Below are 14,168 nucleotides of genomic sequence, written 5' to 3' on the forward strand. Positions count from 1 at the left end.
GTCATCAGAATGTGAAATAATGAATTTATTAATTACTGATGACAAAACATTTGCAGTAGCACTTAAATGCATTGTGGAAATGTTAAAGAATATTCCTTAATATCATGCTACTGAGACTTAACATTTCCAGGTATCATTAAATATTGAGAATTGACTCCAAGTACATCAAAATTAGGAATCACTTTGCACAACTTTTATGTTTTACTCTTCTTACAAGTTAGTAATTGGAGTATTTAACCTTACTCTCCCTCAGTTTATTAGAAAATGCTATTTTTTTAACTATTAAAAAAATACTAAAGGAGATCAAGCAGTTATTTTGACAAAGAGCTTGAAACATTCTTGCCTAAATTCCACAAATAAAAAAGCCAGCTAAATTATCACCCTGAGCAGATTTGCACAGGGACCTCAGTCAACCTTTATAAAGGATAATTACACTGGCGTTTTAACATGGGGCAAAGGAAATGATAAAATTAGGGCATAAGAGATACTGCTCCTATTTTGAGAACACAGTAGAGTAATTGGTAGGGGATTTTTATTGCTGTTTTATTATACAGAGAGGTTTTTTTACTTTCACATGTTTAGATATTTTTTTCAGGCTCTAAAGCCTTGTGTTTAGTGGCATGAATCTGGGAAGAGATCTCCTAATGTATTAGTAGTACGTTTTTGAAGTTGTGGATGTTTTAACTCTGCAGCTTTGGTCACCTCTCCCCTAACTCTTCTTATCTTCTGCCTTATCTTCTTTGCAAAAGGATATATAAAATTAATTTTAAAAATTAATCTAAAAATTAAAAAAATTTAAAAATAGAAAATTTTCATGCAATCTTGCTAATGCTTTTTCAGGTCTCCTGTGATTAATTTAAAACTCTTCAAAATTATTTTTCTGGGAGTTGTTCCTTGCAAAATACAGGCATGAATTCATAGTTTTGTTTTGGTTTATTTTTCAGGATTTGTTTGACAGAATTTCACCTAACACTATTTCCAAACCAGCAAGCTTCACTTAATTTCAGCCCCAAATTACATCATTCGACCCTAGGAGAAGTTTCCTCCATTTCAACAAATCGAGCCCAAGTTTGTGTGACAGTGGATAGATGAGGTGAGCTGATGAGGGTCTGGGAGGCATTGCAATCAGAGTGGCAGGTGAGGCAGCTCTCAGTGAATGGATTTGAAGGACTAAATGTGAGGGTTTAGAGAAGGAGGAATTGCCATAGTGGATTACATCTGAAGTCCATCATGAAAATATCTCAAGTTTGTCAGTCGCTGTCAGAAAACACATTAGAGAAAGGTGTATGGAAATCGTGGCAACAATTAAAAACAAGCTGTGTGAGAAGAATTCTGTCAATTAAGTCTAGATCTATTTCAGAAAATCTGTGCTTCCTAAAGTTTTCTATTGGTAATCTTAACCCAAGGCAGTTTATTGTGTTATAATTGAATTGCACGCACATCATCAGACTGGTATGAGTTTTCTTTTCCTGTTTGTTTTCCCCAGCTGTGGATTAATGCAGTTAGACAATACGTTTCCTGTGAACTATGAGTTATCTGTCAGCAGATACTAAGATGAAGAGCAAGGACTATTTTTAGTGTAATCAAACAGCTTAATTGAATTTGGGATATTTGCTTTGAGTTAGATATAGTGGCAGGAAAAATTTGGATGCTCTTACAAGGACTGGATAGCTGCAGAGGACTCACTTACATTGTAAAAATATACATGATTCATTTCAATTGGTCTTTTAAGTTTTTAAAATCACATTTGTCCTCTTGCTGCACTGTTTTTGCCAGTGTAAAGATCATAGGTTTTATTTGATTATATTTTGGTAATCTGTTAAATGAGACTGGGTCACCTTGCGCCATGCAACATTTCACTTCACTGCTAAAACTTAATGCCATCTTTTTATCTTTCACTGAGTGGATGTCAGAGGACACAACATTAATATAAGACAGGCATCTCTAATATTTCATGAATGGCCTTTTAAAAAAAACCCTCAAAAAACAAACCTAGGAAGTAAAAATTGACACTAGGCTAGTGAATTTAGTCACCTTTCTCAAATGTTGAATGGTTTTCCATTTATGTATCTCATCTATTACAAGACCTATTCTTTGTCAGGCAAGGCTATTAAAAAGCACAGGTGGTTTCCTTGGATTGAATATATTGTTTTCCTCAAGGAGTGGGGAGACTGAGAGATTGCCATGAAAAAGTGATCAAAAACTGAAGATAATATCCCAAAATAAGACTCATAGCTTTTTAGTTGGATTAGGGTTCACTATTAAAAACTGGAAGACCTGGGATTTGGTGCCTTTTTGTAATTTTTTTTGTTTACTTCACCTTCTGGGCCTTAAAAAGTAGTCTATACTTTCCAGCTCTACAGGGATGTCAGGTAAGTTAAATCAGGACCTAATAAAGCGTTCTAAAAAAGTGCATGCTACTAGTAAATTATGGAGTCTTTGCCTTCTTTTTTTTTGTATATTGCATTTGTCAAATGTACTATTCCAAAATCACATGGCAATGTATACAGATGTTGATAGCTATGTGTACATTTATACTTTTCTATGTTATATTTCTACAAATGTATTTAGATGTATCAAAATGTTGGGTTAGATACAGCTTTTTTTTGGCAGTATCTCTGCATACTAGTTTTTGTATGTGGTAGAAAATACTTAATGCTTACCTGCTTAGACATGTGAGGGTGATGTATTTTTTGCATTCTCTGATACTTAGGGGTAGGAGAACTCTTGTAAAATTCTGAATATAACTTCTAATCCTTAACTGGACTAATTGTGCCATTAGATTAAAGCATCAGAGAGAGGGATAGCTATGGTGGTGTGCAGGACTTGAGCAGAAATAATCATCTTGTAGTCCGGATCATGTACTGAGAGAATGCATTCATGTTTCAGCTCTAAACACACATATCCAAAACTTGATTAAGCTATTAGTGAAAATTGGTATCTAATTTATATGTAGTAGTTTGGGAGAACAAGAGTGGAAGAGACCTTTTGGATCATCAGTCTGGTCATCTGTTGCTGGAGACAGCATGTCATATGATTTCTTCCCTAAATTTGTTGGATTCCATAAATTTATGAAGCTCCATGCTTAGCATTGAATATCTCCACAAAATTTATATTTTATTTGGCAATAATCAGTGTTAGTAAGTTCACTTATATTAGCATAGTAGAAATTTAGAAATGACTAGCTAGATATACTGGTTAGGTAAACAGTTTGATGGAATTAATTCATTCCTATTTTCTAAAATAAGCGTGCAAAGAACTGCCACCATTTTTTTCCCTCCTGACAATTCTGCTGTCTTTTAAGTTCAGAACAAATGCAGATTTATCCTCAGTATTGGCCTCCCGTCTAGGAATCAGATGGTTTTAACATGGTCCTTGATTTCTCTATAGAGCATTGGCTGAGATAGGTGGCTTTCCAGGCAGATTTTGTGGACTAATAGGTGACCTGTGCTGCAACCAAATGCCGCCGTTAAATTTCCTCAGCCTTTAGACTCTGTAACTATGGGGGTTTTGTTTTGGTTATTAATGTGGATTCTTTTTAATTCGCACAAGCAGATGTAAAAATCTATCACATATGACGATATGTAGATTTGTGGCAGTCCTGAGAGGACCTTGGGTCCATAAACCAGTGGCTTTTTTATGTAATGCTGCATAAATGCTGTATTTTCATCTGTGACAGATATAATCTTGAACCTGTATTTTTCATGTTACTTAACCGTTTCAGAACATCATGTGTGAGAGAACACATCAAAATGGAAATTGCTTCTACAGAGGCAGCAATAAATATTGGATGGGTATATTGCATTGTTGGGCTCCATGTGTTTTAGGATATTCTCAATTCTCTTGCCCTAATCAACACTGTAAATACATGCTGCATTTTCTGGTCATCCATTTGTTGGATTAACAATTTGGACCTTGCAGTTTCTACCATATGTTTTGATTCTTTACTGTATATAGTCGTGGTTATATAAGAGCATCCTCTAACAAAATTACTCTGAAACCTTCTGTCTTTTCCATCTATTCAAATAATGCAAATTCTGTGCATTATATGTTTAGTTAACTTGTAGATACTTGAAAATTAGGTAGTTAAGCTGAGAAAAGTCTTTACATTCATGCAAAAGTCTGTATCCCTGTGACACAGAAGTTTGCTGTCTTCTAATTTAAATACTGGAAGGGATTGTGTTTTGTTTTTAAAAAGGTACATACTGTTTAATCTCCAGCAGAGATTAAAATAGTTCATAGTGTATAATTGAAATACATCAGTATTTGCAGCGATATATTATGTAAAAAGAAAAATAAACCAATATAGGGCAAATATATCTGATTCTGACAGTTTTGTGCAAGAGGTTTTAGACAAAGTTGTTGGCATATTGCTTTTTTTGAATACTCCCTTAAAGGATTTTGCTTAAGTCACTTCTCCCTTAAAGTCTTTATAAACAAGTAGTACACGTCCCATTTTTTATCTACTCTCTGCTTTATGCAGAGTTAGAATAGAATCATAGTTCCCCACCTCGTCTTTCAAGTGAGCATAGTAAGTGTCATGGCCATGAAACTTATTTAGTTTTTGGGCCCTTTATTGTGTCAGTGATACCCCTGTGTTTTGTGTGGAGCCTGAGTACTCTTATGAATGGCTTTCCAGCACCAGACATAGTATATCCCAATTTTCTATTGTATACTTTCCTCTGTGGATCAATATGGATTTTAATTAACATCCTAACAAAACTACAGTTATGCTCAAAGGTCACTCTCCCTGTGGATCTTGCCGGGAACTTGGTCTTCAGCAAGTTCCTATCACACCAGATGCTGTTGAGAACAACCATAACTGAAATCGCTTTTCATTTATCCTCAGGCAAAGGCACTTTTTTTCCCTTTCTTTCTTCTTCAGTAGATATGCACAGAAGTTTGCTAACTGGGGAGATGGAGCTGCAAACCTACTATAAATATCAAAGGTGACTTGATAGAGATTCTTGGAAGAGATTTCCACCATACTTGGAATGCAGTGACACTGTTTCATTCAACTGCTTTTCCACATTGCATTACATTAATAATCGCCTTGCAGGTTTCTTGGCAGATGAAGAGAAAGGGAAAGTTGGATGATGATTTTGAATGAATGAGGATGAAGATGAACTGTTAGCCTTAAAGCTTGTATGAGGTAGTCGGAACACGAAGAGCTGTGAAGTAGGTCAGTACTTTTGTCTTCTTTTTACATCACTTGTTCTGCTGAACTGCTTTTACAAATGTTTAGCTTGTATTCACACATAGCACTGGTATTTCTGTGTCTCCTCCTTGACTGTACACTATCTGAGATTATTTTCAGCTGTTTTATCCCTTCTGTCATGTAGCTTTTGAAATCTCTTGTGCTAATAAGCATCTGATAGATCTCACCAGGAGTCTTGGCTTTATCTTTAGTCTTCCTTCATTCTAACAATTCTGCCTACAGTACATACTGTTCACAGGGTAGATCTTGCATATTGCTGTTCAGCTGCCAGGCTCTTGAGTAATAAACCCTGCATTTCATTTCTGAATGAGTGTAAATTATAATTTTAGGAGTGTTGTTCCTCTGACGGAAGACAGAGTCCAATGCCACATCCTTGACAATGGATGAAGAGTGCACAGCAGTCTGGAAAATGAGTTTATCACTGATCAGTCGCTTTCAAAAATTACACCTTATCTGACACTTCCTTCTTGAAGGAGAAGAGCTTTTATAGTGCTGGTTCTTAGGTTTAGAAACTTGGACATTCGGTCCACAATGATATTTCTTTCCAAGGTTCTGTAACAGTTCTGCTAAAAAAGCAAGTTAGCATTCAACATAATTTCAAGTTATACACAACCAATCTAATAATGAATTCTATTAGTTAATCCAGTTAGAGTTTCAGATGTTTTGTGCTGTTATTTATACTTAAGAAGTTGAATCCAGTATTAAGCAAAACCAAAAAGCCCATTTTTTTTCCTGCATGGTGTTTTGATGTTCAATTGTCTAAATATTGCATTATTGTTATTTGCCCAAGGTCTCTTTAGGCAAAAGGGTAAATTTGATGTCTCTTATCTTTTTCCTTTTGGAAACTGAAAGAGGGTGCCCTATTCCTCCCATGTTACAGAACCCAGCAATTCCAGTATTTTCACTTGCATTCTTTAAGGCTTGCAACTAAAGTTTCCCACTATGAAGACACAGACAGCATTATATACAGTGGCAATGAGAAGGAACCTCCCATTAAATAAATGATAATATTAGTCTCCCATTTAAGTGATAATATTAATAATATTGTAAGTTATTATTATCTATTAATTTTGTTTGATATGTGTTTTCTGGTAGCACTTTAAAAATTGCCATCAGTTACCTGCATTGATTAAAGAAAGTAGTGATACTGCTGTGTCATAACATGGACTGGAATCTAAATAGGTGCCCTTTTCAGTATCTACATTATTATTGTCATTAAATCCATTAGTCTTGAGAATAAAAGTTTTAAATTGCTCTGTTACTTAGAACAACTTATACTTTTGCTTAATAAGTTTTTCTTTATCAGATATTACTGTCAGCAGTGCTATATCTCGTAAAACTACTGCATATACACCATCACAGGCTTAGATGTCATTTTATTAGGAGCTGCTGCCTCAGCAGAATGAGAATATTAATCTAAAAGAAGTGTATTTTTTTTTTTCCAAGCAATATAAACAAATCTATCCTACTTAGATCTGCAGTGTCAATATTTTATACTGCCTGTGTTGACTTACTCACTGTAGTTTTTGGCATATGGGATAACTCTGAAGATTCCAATTCTGGCCTTTCACTTTAGGCCAGTTCAGGGTATTTCCGTCCTTATCTGAGTTATTTTTTCAGCCCCTGAAGAGTTTTCACATTTAATAAATGTGCATTGTGAAATACCCATGTTGCACTGAACATTCCGTCCTTGGCGATATGGGGAGTAGGTACTCCTCTAAGTTTGTTTCATTCTGAACAAAAGCTTTAGCAATTAAATTTTGTCCAGTGTTCTAGAAAGTGTCTACAACTGCTGCAGCTTTTTGAGCTTTGACCTTAGCTTGCAGATCCTCCACTGCTGGAAGAGGGAAAAAAAAAAAATCTACCTGGGAAGGAAGGAAAGTTTGCTGAGCATTTTTAGCAAAAGACAGAGATAGCTTAAGACCCATTTTAGTCAATTCTGGGTTCCTTTCAATACCAAAAAGTTGTAAAGATTTATTCAGTAGGTATTTTTTAGCTTTATTACTTCTATGTTTAGATAATACCATTGTAGGGTCATTATACCAGTAATATTATCACTCACACCCCCATAGAAAATATGAAGGGTTTCTGATGCAAATACTAGCTAAGAGATATAACACTGATTGCGTTGTCAAAGATTTTCTTTAGAAACAGTTGTAAATCGGTTGTAAATCACCAGTTCTTTACGTGTGTTCCTCATTCCAGAGCTCATTCCGTAGCATCATAATACCTGTTGTGTGTCTGGTAGAGCCAGTCAGTGACAACCTCACCATGAAATCAGCTTCTCCAGTTAACTTCTGGCCTAGATTTGTTGTTTCTGCTCTCTAGAACATAACATGTTTGCTTATCTTTAGCCTTTGGAAGTACAGGTTCTTGCTCAGAATTTTCTGGCCATGCTCTCTTGCTTTTCACCCAACTCCTGTTTAAAATACTATCACCCAAATAAAAATCTTTGTATCTTTTATATCATCAAAGTTGTCTGGTTGAAGATAGTGCCAAAAAAAAAAAAATTTTATGGAGGTGTTTACTACTTCTCTGAATAATTTTTCTTTTCTAGTGGTCCTAGTATCATTTATTTCTTTGTCCCTACCATACGTGCTCTGTGGGTTTTTGCTGAACATCTGCAAAATCATGCAATTGTTGCCTTTTTCCCCTGCATGTTAACCTGTATATATCCACATGATAGTTGTCAAAGCAGGTACAATTCCAAGATGTGTTTTTGTTAAATTTCAGCTTCTAATTTCTATACTGGTCAATGCTGCTTGTAACATTTCTAGTAATATTTTGAATTCTTTCTAATGTTAAAAGTCTGATGGCTTCTGTAAGTGACCATCCTTTCCATCAGACTATTCTTGCCTTCAGTAATGTCCACTAAACTGCACTGGTTGTCTCTTTCAATCCAAGAAAATTCTAAATCCACTTCTCCCCAGTTTCAGTTTGAACAGTTATGTCACTTGTTTTGCTTTGTCACACAAGTGTAGAGAACAGCATTCTTCAAATTCTGGAATAATTCAATACCTTCAATTGAATTTATTGAAAACGAGTATGTGATATCAGTATCCTGTGCTCAGAGACAGTTGATATCTAAAGCACCTGACTACTTTTTTCTTTTGCTGGCACCTTTGTTCTGCAGATGTAGAATTTCACTCGTTTATTTGTTATTTTGGGAAGTGAAAGTTGGTTGGGCACCATATTTTCTCTATTTTTGGAGGGATGTTTTACTTATCTTCCACCCACTGTATGACAGTGTATGCAGTGAGACTTAATCACCTGACATGCACATGAGATCTCCACTTTATTCTGTATCTTTCTCCAAAATGAGACCTCCTCATCACTCCTGCAGATAACCTGTTTGGACAGATATAATAAAGACACAAGGGAGGACAGCACAAAGGTGAATGCCATGATATTACCATTTGTCTGTAGTCTTATCACCTCTTGTAAGCCAATTATCATTGTGTCAGTGACGATCCTGGCATGCGTGGGAAAGTTTTCATTAGTTTCTCCCTTTCCCAAATGGTAACCCACTGCAGTAGCAGTGAAAGTCATTTTGTTGGCTTAGCTTTACCCAAAGATATTTGCTTTAGTTAGATGATCCACCTGTCACTGATTCTGGAGACCTTAAGCCAGAATTGTCTGGTAAAATGTGGGCATAAGGAATGCCCAGGTCTAGATTGAAGTTAGATTTCATAGTTATGTTAAAGGTACTTCAGGAATGTTTCTGGCAGGAGAATTACTCTATTTTTTTTTTTTTTTTTTTGCAAATACCGTAATTAATAGGAAAACAAATGTGGGTATTTTCCAAAGAAGATACTAATACTTTGGAAAGTAAATTTTGCAATGGAGGGACATATTAGTTATGGGGAGCAGCATCTTAATTTCTCAGTGCAGTTGCTACAGCAATTGATTCTTGTAACCTCTGAAAATTAAGAAAGGGAAATTGTTGAAGAGAGTGTCTAGGCAGCTCTAGTATAGTTCTAAGATATTCTAGAATTTTAGCAAAATAATTTTAGAAAGAACACTTCTATTTCTCAGGTTAATAGAAAAGCAGAGAGAAAACCTAAAATATCACACAAATCTGTGATGACCTTGATAATTAGCATTTATAAATCCAAGTGCAAAGGCAGTCAGTTCTAAAATGAGTGCCACTAAGGCAGACTCTTCACAGGATTTATTTTAGTTCTCAAATTTTTTCTCTTTTACAAAAAATTGCTTCAAATGATGAGAGAAATTGGAAACATCTTTGTTATTCAGTAGCCAGGTATTTTATCCTTTCTAGAAGAAATAGAAATGATGACAATATTTATGTTAGCATAAGTAACATAAATATTGTGGTACCTTACTCTGGCTCCTTACAGCCTTACCCCTTCTGTAATTCTGTGATTTACCAGGACAATAACCAAACTGAAATTATTAATATAGTTGTCTTTGGGATAATGGGGATTAGAGTAAAGGGACAAACATTTCTGTTCATGAAATAAATTAAACTTAAGACTCTATCATATGTATTGTTTATGAAAATACATGTTCATATATTTATGTAGTTCATACAACCAAAACATCTTATAAATGGTAGTGAAGTAAGAAATCTCTGTAGCTGTTATTTCCACTCACCAAAATACTACCAGTGGAAGAGACTGAAGCCAATTTAAACATACCTACCTTCCCCTCTCAAATCTGATGTCTATCATACCCTTCTCTTGGTGTCGTTCTTTAAGTGGCTTTTTCTGGTGCCCTTTTCTAGGAATTCTGAAGCTGACCTTGCTCATTAACACAAATATTTAATAAAAAACTAATTAGCCCATGTTTAAAGAAAATAATACCATATGGACTGTAAAGATGTATTTAGTATTAAATTTTAAGGCTAGAGAGAGTTTAAGCATTCTTTGTCCATGCTAGAATCAAAACACGTTATTTGAAAGGTTTACAGAACTTGATTTTAAAATGCAGGGCTTGTTTCTTGCAAAAGTCCAGTTACTTCTTGTAGAAGGTGCAGTCCTCAACCATTAGTTTTTTCTCTCAAACGGAAGCTGAAGAAAGCTAGCACAGCCAAAGTAAAGAAAAAGTTAACCTAAAGTATTTTGCTTTATACTGAAGCAGACCAAAATCGCTCTCACCTCAGGTGGGAAAGGTTGTCTCCAACGGATGGGCAGTTATTAGGAGTTAAGTGGGATGAATTTTTGTAAAAGTTGGATCTGCAGCTCTGCTTATGTCCCTAGTTTTAGACAAGTGCTCTTTGTAAGGGTGTGTATTTTTTTCCAAAGTGAGAATGCAATAGGAGTCCATAATTTATAAAAGTTTGTTACCATAGTGTCAGTGATGCAAAGTTACCATAAATCACAGACTGGGAGTGATGCTATTAGCGGTTCACTTCACTGTTAGCACACGCAATTTATGTTAACAAGGTTTATGCGCCTTCACCAGGATTCTACTCAGCTTAGTTATTGCATCTTCTCAATCACATAAGAATATATTTCATTTCATCATGGGGACTTTCCACTATATTTTTTTGTTCATTATTGCTTAGCCAGACAGAGGAAATTAACAGCAGTGGCTGATTTGCACGTATATACGTGTCTGTGTATATGTATCACTATATACTTACATATATATCCACAGTTATATATTTACATACCTGTGTGCTCGTATCTACAAGTATGTGTACTTATCTGTATGTCAAAGCATCAAATGTACAAAAATCCATGCAGTAGGTTATGCATGAAAGCTGTTAATTGCAATGTATTACTGGTTTTAAAAAAGCTTTATTAGTGTTAAGTCCAAAATCTCCTATCAACAGTGAATATCACTGGGAAGTCCTTCCCCCTTCTTCAGGAATTTAGTACTTAATGGGATTCTTTTGGCTTTGAAATTGAAGAATTTTATTAGTTGCTAAAGCTATTCAGTAAGAGGGTATTTCAAAAGGAAACGTAAATTGCAAAATGCAGTGGGACACTTACTGAACTGTTGGTATTGTTTTGTCAAAAAATGATTTAAAATGAACTAGAAAATTGCCGAACCATCAAAGTATGGGATGTGGGAAAGTTAATGTATTAAAGAAACACTATCATGAGAAGAAAAAGTGCTGTTTTAAAAATGATATTTTAAGAAATTCACTTAGATAGAGAGTAGGGCAAAATCATAATCTTTTATGAGCCCAATAAAGACTACCTAGCTACTGCCACTTGATACAATACTTTTCTTATTGAACTTAGGGAAAAAAAATGTCCTACAGAGGATTTTTTTGTACAATATAGGTTTAGTTAGCTTTTCAACTTAAAAATGGAAGAACGGTGAGACTGTGCTTTGGACTGACCAGTCCTGGATGAGCATGTGCATGCAGTAATGTTCATATGGGCAGGGCTAGTGGTTCTGCAGCCATGGTATTCTAATTTGATGTGCTGCTATTGCCCTGGCTTTACTGACAACCTGTGTGGTTTGGCAGATGACTTACAGTAGTGCCTCCTCTAGAGACAGAAATATGTTTTTCTCTCTTCAGGTAGACTTGGGGTGTTATTTTTGCTTTTGAGACATGCTGTGCAAGTAGCTGAACAGAAGTTAATCCTTCCTATCTTATGCGATGTGGCTTCTTGTGACTGGCCCACTGTATAAGAAGTTAATGTGGCATTTTGGAAGACCAAAAGAAAAAGCAAGATGTCATTTTACTTAAGTTCACTTGTTAATGTTTGTTTAAATAGTTACCTCAGGTATGTTGAGTACTGACAACAGATAAGAACTATTAGTATTTTGTTTTGTATTTGTGTAGCTTTTGGTTCCTCTGAAAACAATCTGCTGACAGTAAGACAAGGTAAAATATTTGTATTTCCTAGTTTTCTTACTGCTTGACTCCTTTCTGCTTCAGTCTGTACTTACATGTCCTTATTCGTGGTGTATAAGTCACTGCAAGGGTGTGGGCTATTTAATTCCTAGTAAACTACTGAGCTGTAAAAAACTTATTACAGTGCGTTGGAAATACAGGTTTTCACGCAATGTTCAAATGGAAGAGAATACTTTTTATAAGGAAACCTGCCCTTAAATGGAAAAACAAGTTGACAGAAGACTTCCACTTAAAACTGTAATCTAAAATGATTTCAAGCCCCACCTAGGATTGTTGCATCTGAAGCATAATGATGAAGCTCTTTGAAGTCAGCTGGCTTTGTCTATTTGAAAGAATTTTAGGGACAATCAAAGTCTTGTCCATGTTGGTACCAAAATTCTCATTTACTTCAGTGAACTCTGAGTTAAACTTCTCATAAACAACTGCTCTCAGTGGTCTGTGGCTGCTCAGAACTACTTCCTTTCCCGTGTACTGCCACAGTGTCTCTGGCTTTCCACTTCTCACAAAGGACTTTCCATTTCAGATCCCATGCAGCACAGAGAGGCATTTGCTGGAAACACCTGGATTTAGTCTGAGCTGGCCTCAAAGAGATCAGCAGAGCTAGGAGTGGACAGACCAGATGTTTGACAGTATCGTCTGCACATCTACAGCATTGAAAAAGCATCTGTCTGAAACTATTTTAAGGGGAAATTATTACACATCAAAATATATTGCTTACATTTTTAACTGAATTTTGCCTATCCTATCATCTTCAGCTAGCATTAAATAACATTAAAATCTTGCAGTCTGTGCTTGTTTATAACATAGTGGCTGTAGTTAGAAATTAGTTAGAGTACCATTCCTGAAGCACAGCCTGCCTCCCCATCAAGAAAGTCTTTGTTTTGTTACAAAGAGCCTTGTCATGGCTATAATACTTTTAAAAACATACTCCCTATGAGCCATGTAAAGATCAACAAAGGGTTCAGATATGTTTTCTTCCTTAGGAGTCCAAGTCTATCTTTTTGCCCACCTCTGTACCCTGCTCTCTTCTCCCCACCACTTGGGGAAGAATGTCTGAAGCCAGTTGTCTTCTTACTATTTCCTCCCACCTGCTCTACTCCTCTGTACCCAAGTGCTTCCCAGAAGCACTTGAAGGCTTCTCTAGGAATGGTGAGTCCAACTGTTTTGGCAGCCTGCTGCTTTAGCAGCTGAGACCCAACTCTCTCCTTTGGCACAGACAAAGCAGATGTCACTCATCAAAATACATTCACTGTAGTAAGCATGGGAAAATGAGCCAATGGGAATGTGATATTAATACCTTGAGAAACTGCAATTATGATTAATGCTGCAAGTGCTATTTACTTTAACATTTTACCAATACAACACTGCTAGTTTCTTTTAGCTCAATGTGAAATTTAGAGTCTAATTGTTCTAATTGGCAGAAAAGGGAAAGCTGCCAAAAACACACACTGATTTACCTCCCTCTTGTTTCTGTTGACATCGCTGAAGTTGCACAGGATACTAATTGTTAAAGAAAGATACTTTTGGGCTTCCTTTTGATTTCTTTCTGCAGATACCTATCTCTGATGTAAAAGCAAAATTTAAGATCCTCAAAGTTAATGCTGTGAAGTGTTGAAAGAAATCCGTAACTCATGTTTTGTAGCTCTGCAGTGTCATGCATCTTTGGGGATGGTGGCTTAATCTTTACAAATTAAAATCACAAATGAGCCCACTAGAAAACAGCAGTAATGGTTAAAGGAAAAGGCACCTCTGAATTTGATATGGACCATATAAGTATTAGAGCCCGTAGAAGCTACGTATGAAGTATCTGGAGAAAGTAGCTCAGCACGGAACATCTTCAGACTCAGACAGTTATTGAAGACTGTTACTGACATGAGAGTGGACTGGTCTAATCTAAAATCCATTAGGCTGCCAGATTTATCATTAGATCAGGCAGTCCACCTCTCTGGTCCATAGACTCCATGGATGGCAGAGTGATGTGGGGGAACCTCTTGCTGCCATGAGGGTATTTATCATTGTAATAGAGAAAATACTGAAGGCAGTGACAACAGTCTTAATGTTCCTGTCCCCTAAATATTTTTGAAGAAAAAGAGATTGCAAGTACTTTTGGAAGCA

General features: G+C 35.9%; 1 protein-coding gene across 3 annotated transcripts in view; it reads left to right on the forward strand.

The window, feature by feature from the left end:
• FIGN (fidgetin, microtubule severing factor) overlaps positions 1–14,168 on the forward strand; it is a 107,702-nt gene that overhangs the window by 36,240 nt on the left and 57,294 nt on the right. The window contains exon 1 of one of the 3 annotated variants that reach the window (XM_017735785.1): positions 5,085–5,182. The exons of the other annotated variants lie outside the window; for them this stretch is intronic. The gene's annotated coding sequence lies outside the window, so the exon portion shown is untranslated. Of the gene's footprint in view, positions 1–5,084; positions 5,183–14,168 lie in introns of those variants that run through there. 3 annotated transcript variants of the gene reach the window in all.

This window comes from Corvus brachyrhynchos, unplaced genomic scaffold (assembly GCF_000691975.1).
Source record: "Corvus brachyrhynchos isolate BGI_N302 unplaced genomic scaffold, ASM69197v1 scaffold255, whole genome shotgun sequence".
NCBI lineage: Eukaryota > Metazoa > Chordata > Aves > Passeriformes > Corvidae > Corvus > Corvus brachyrhynchos.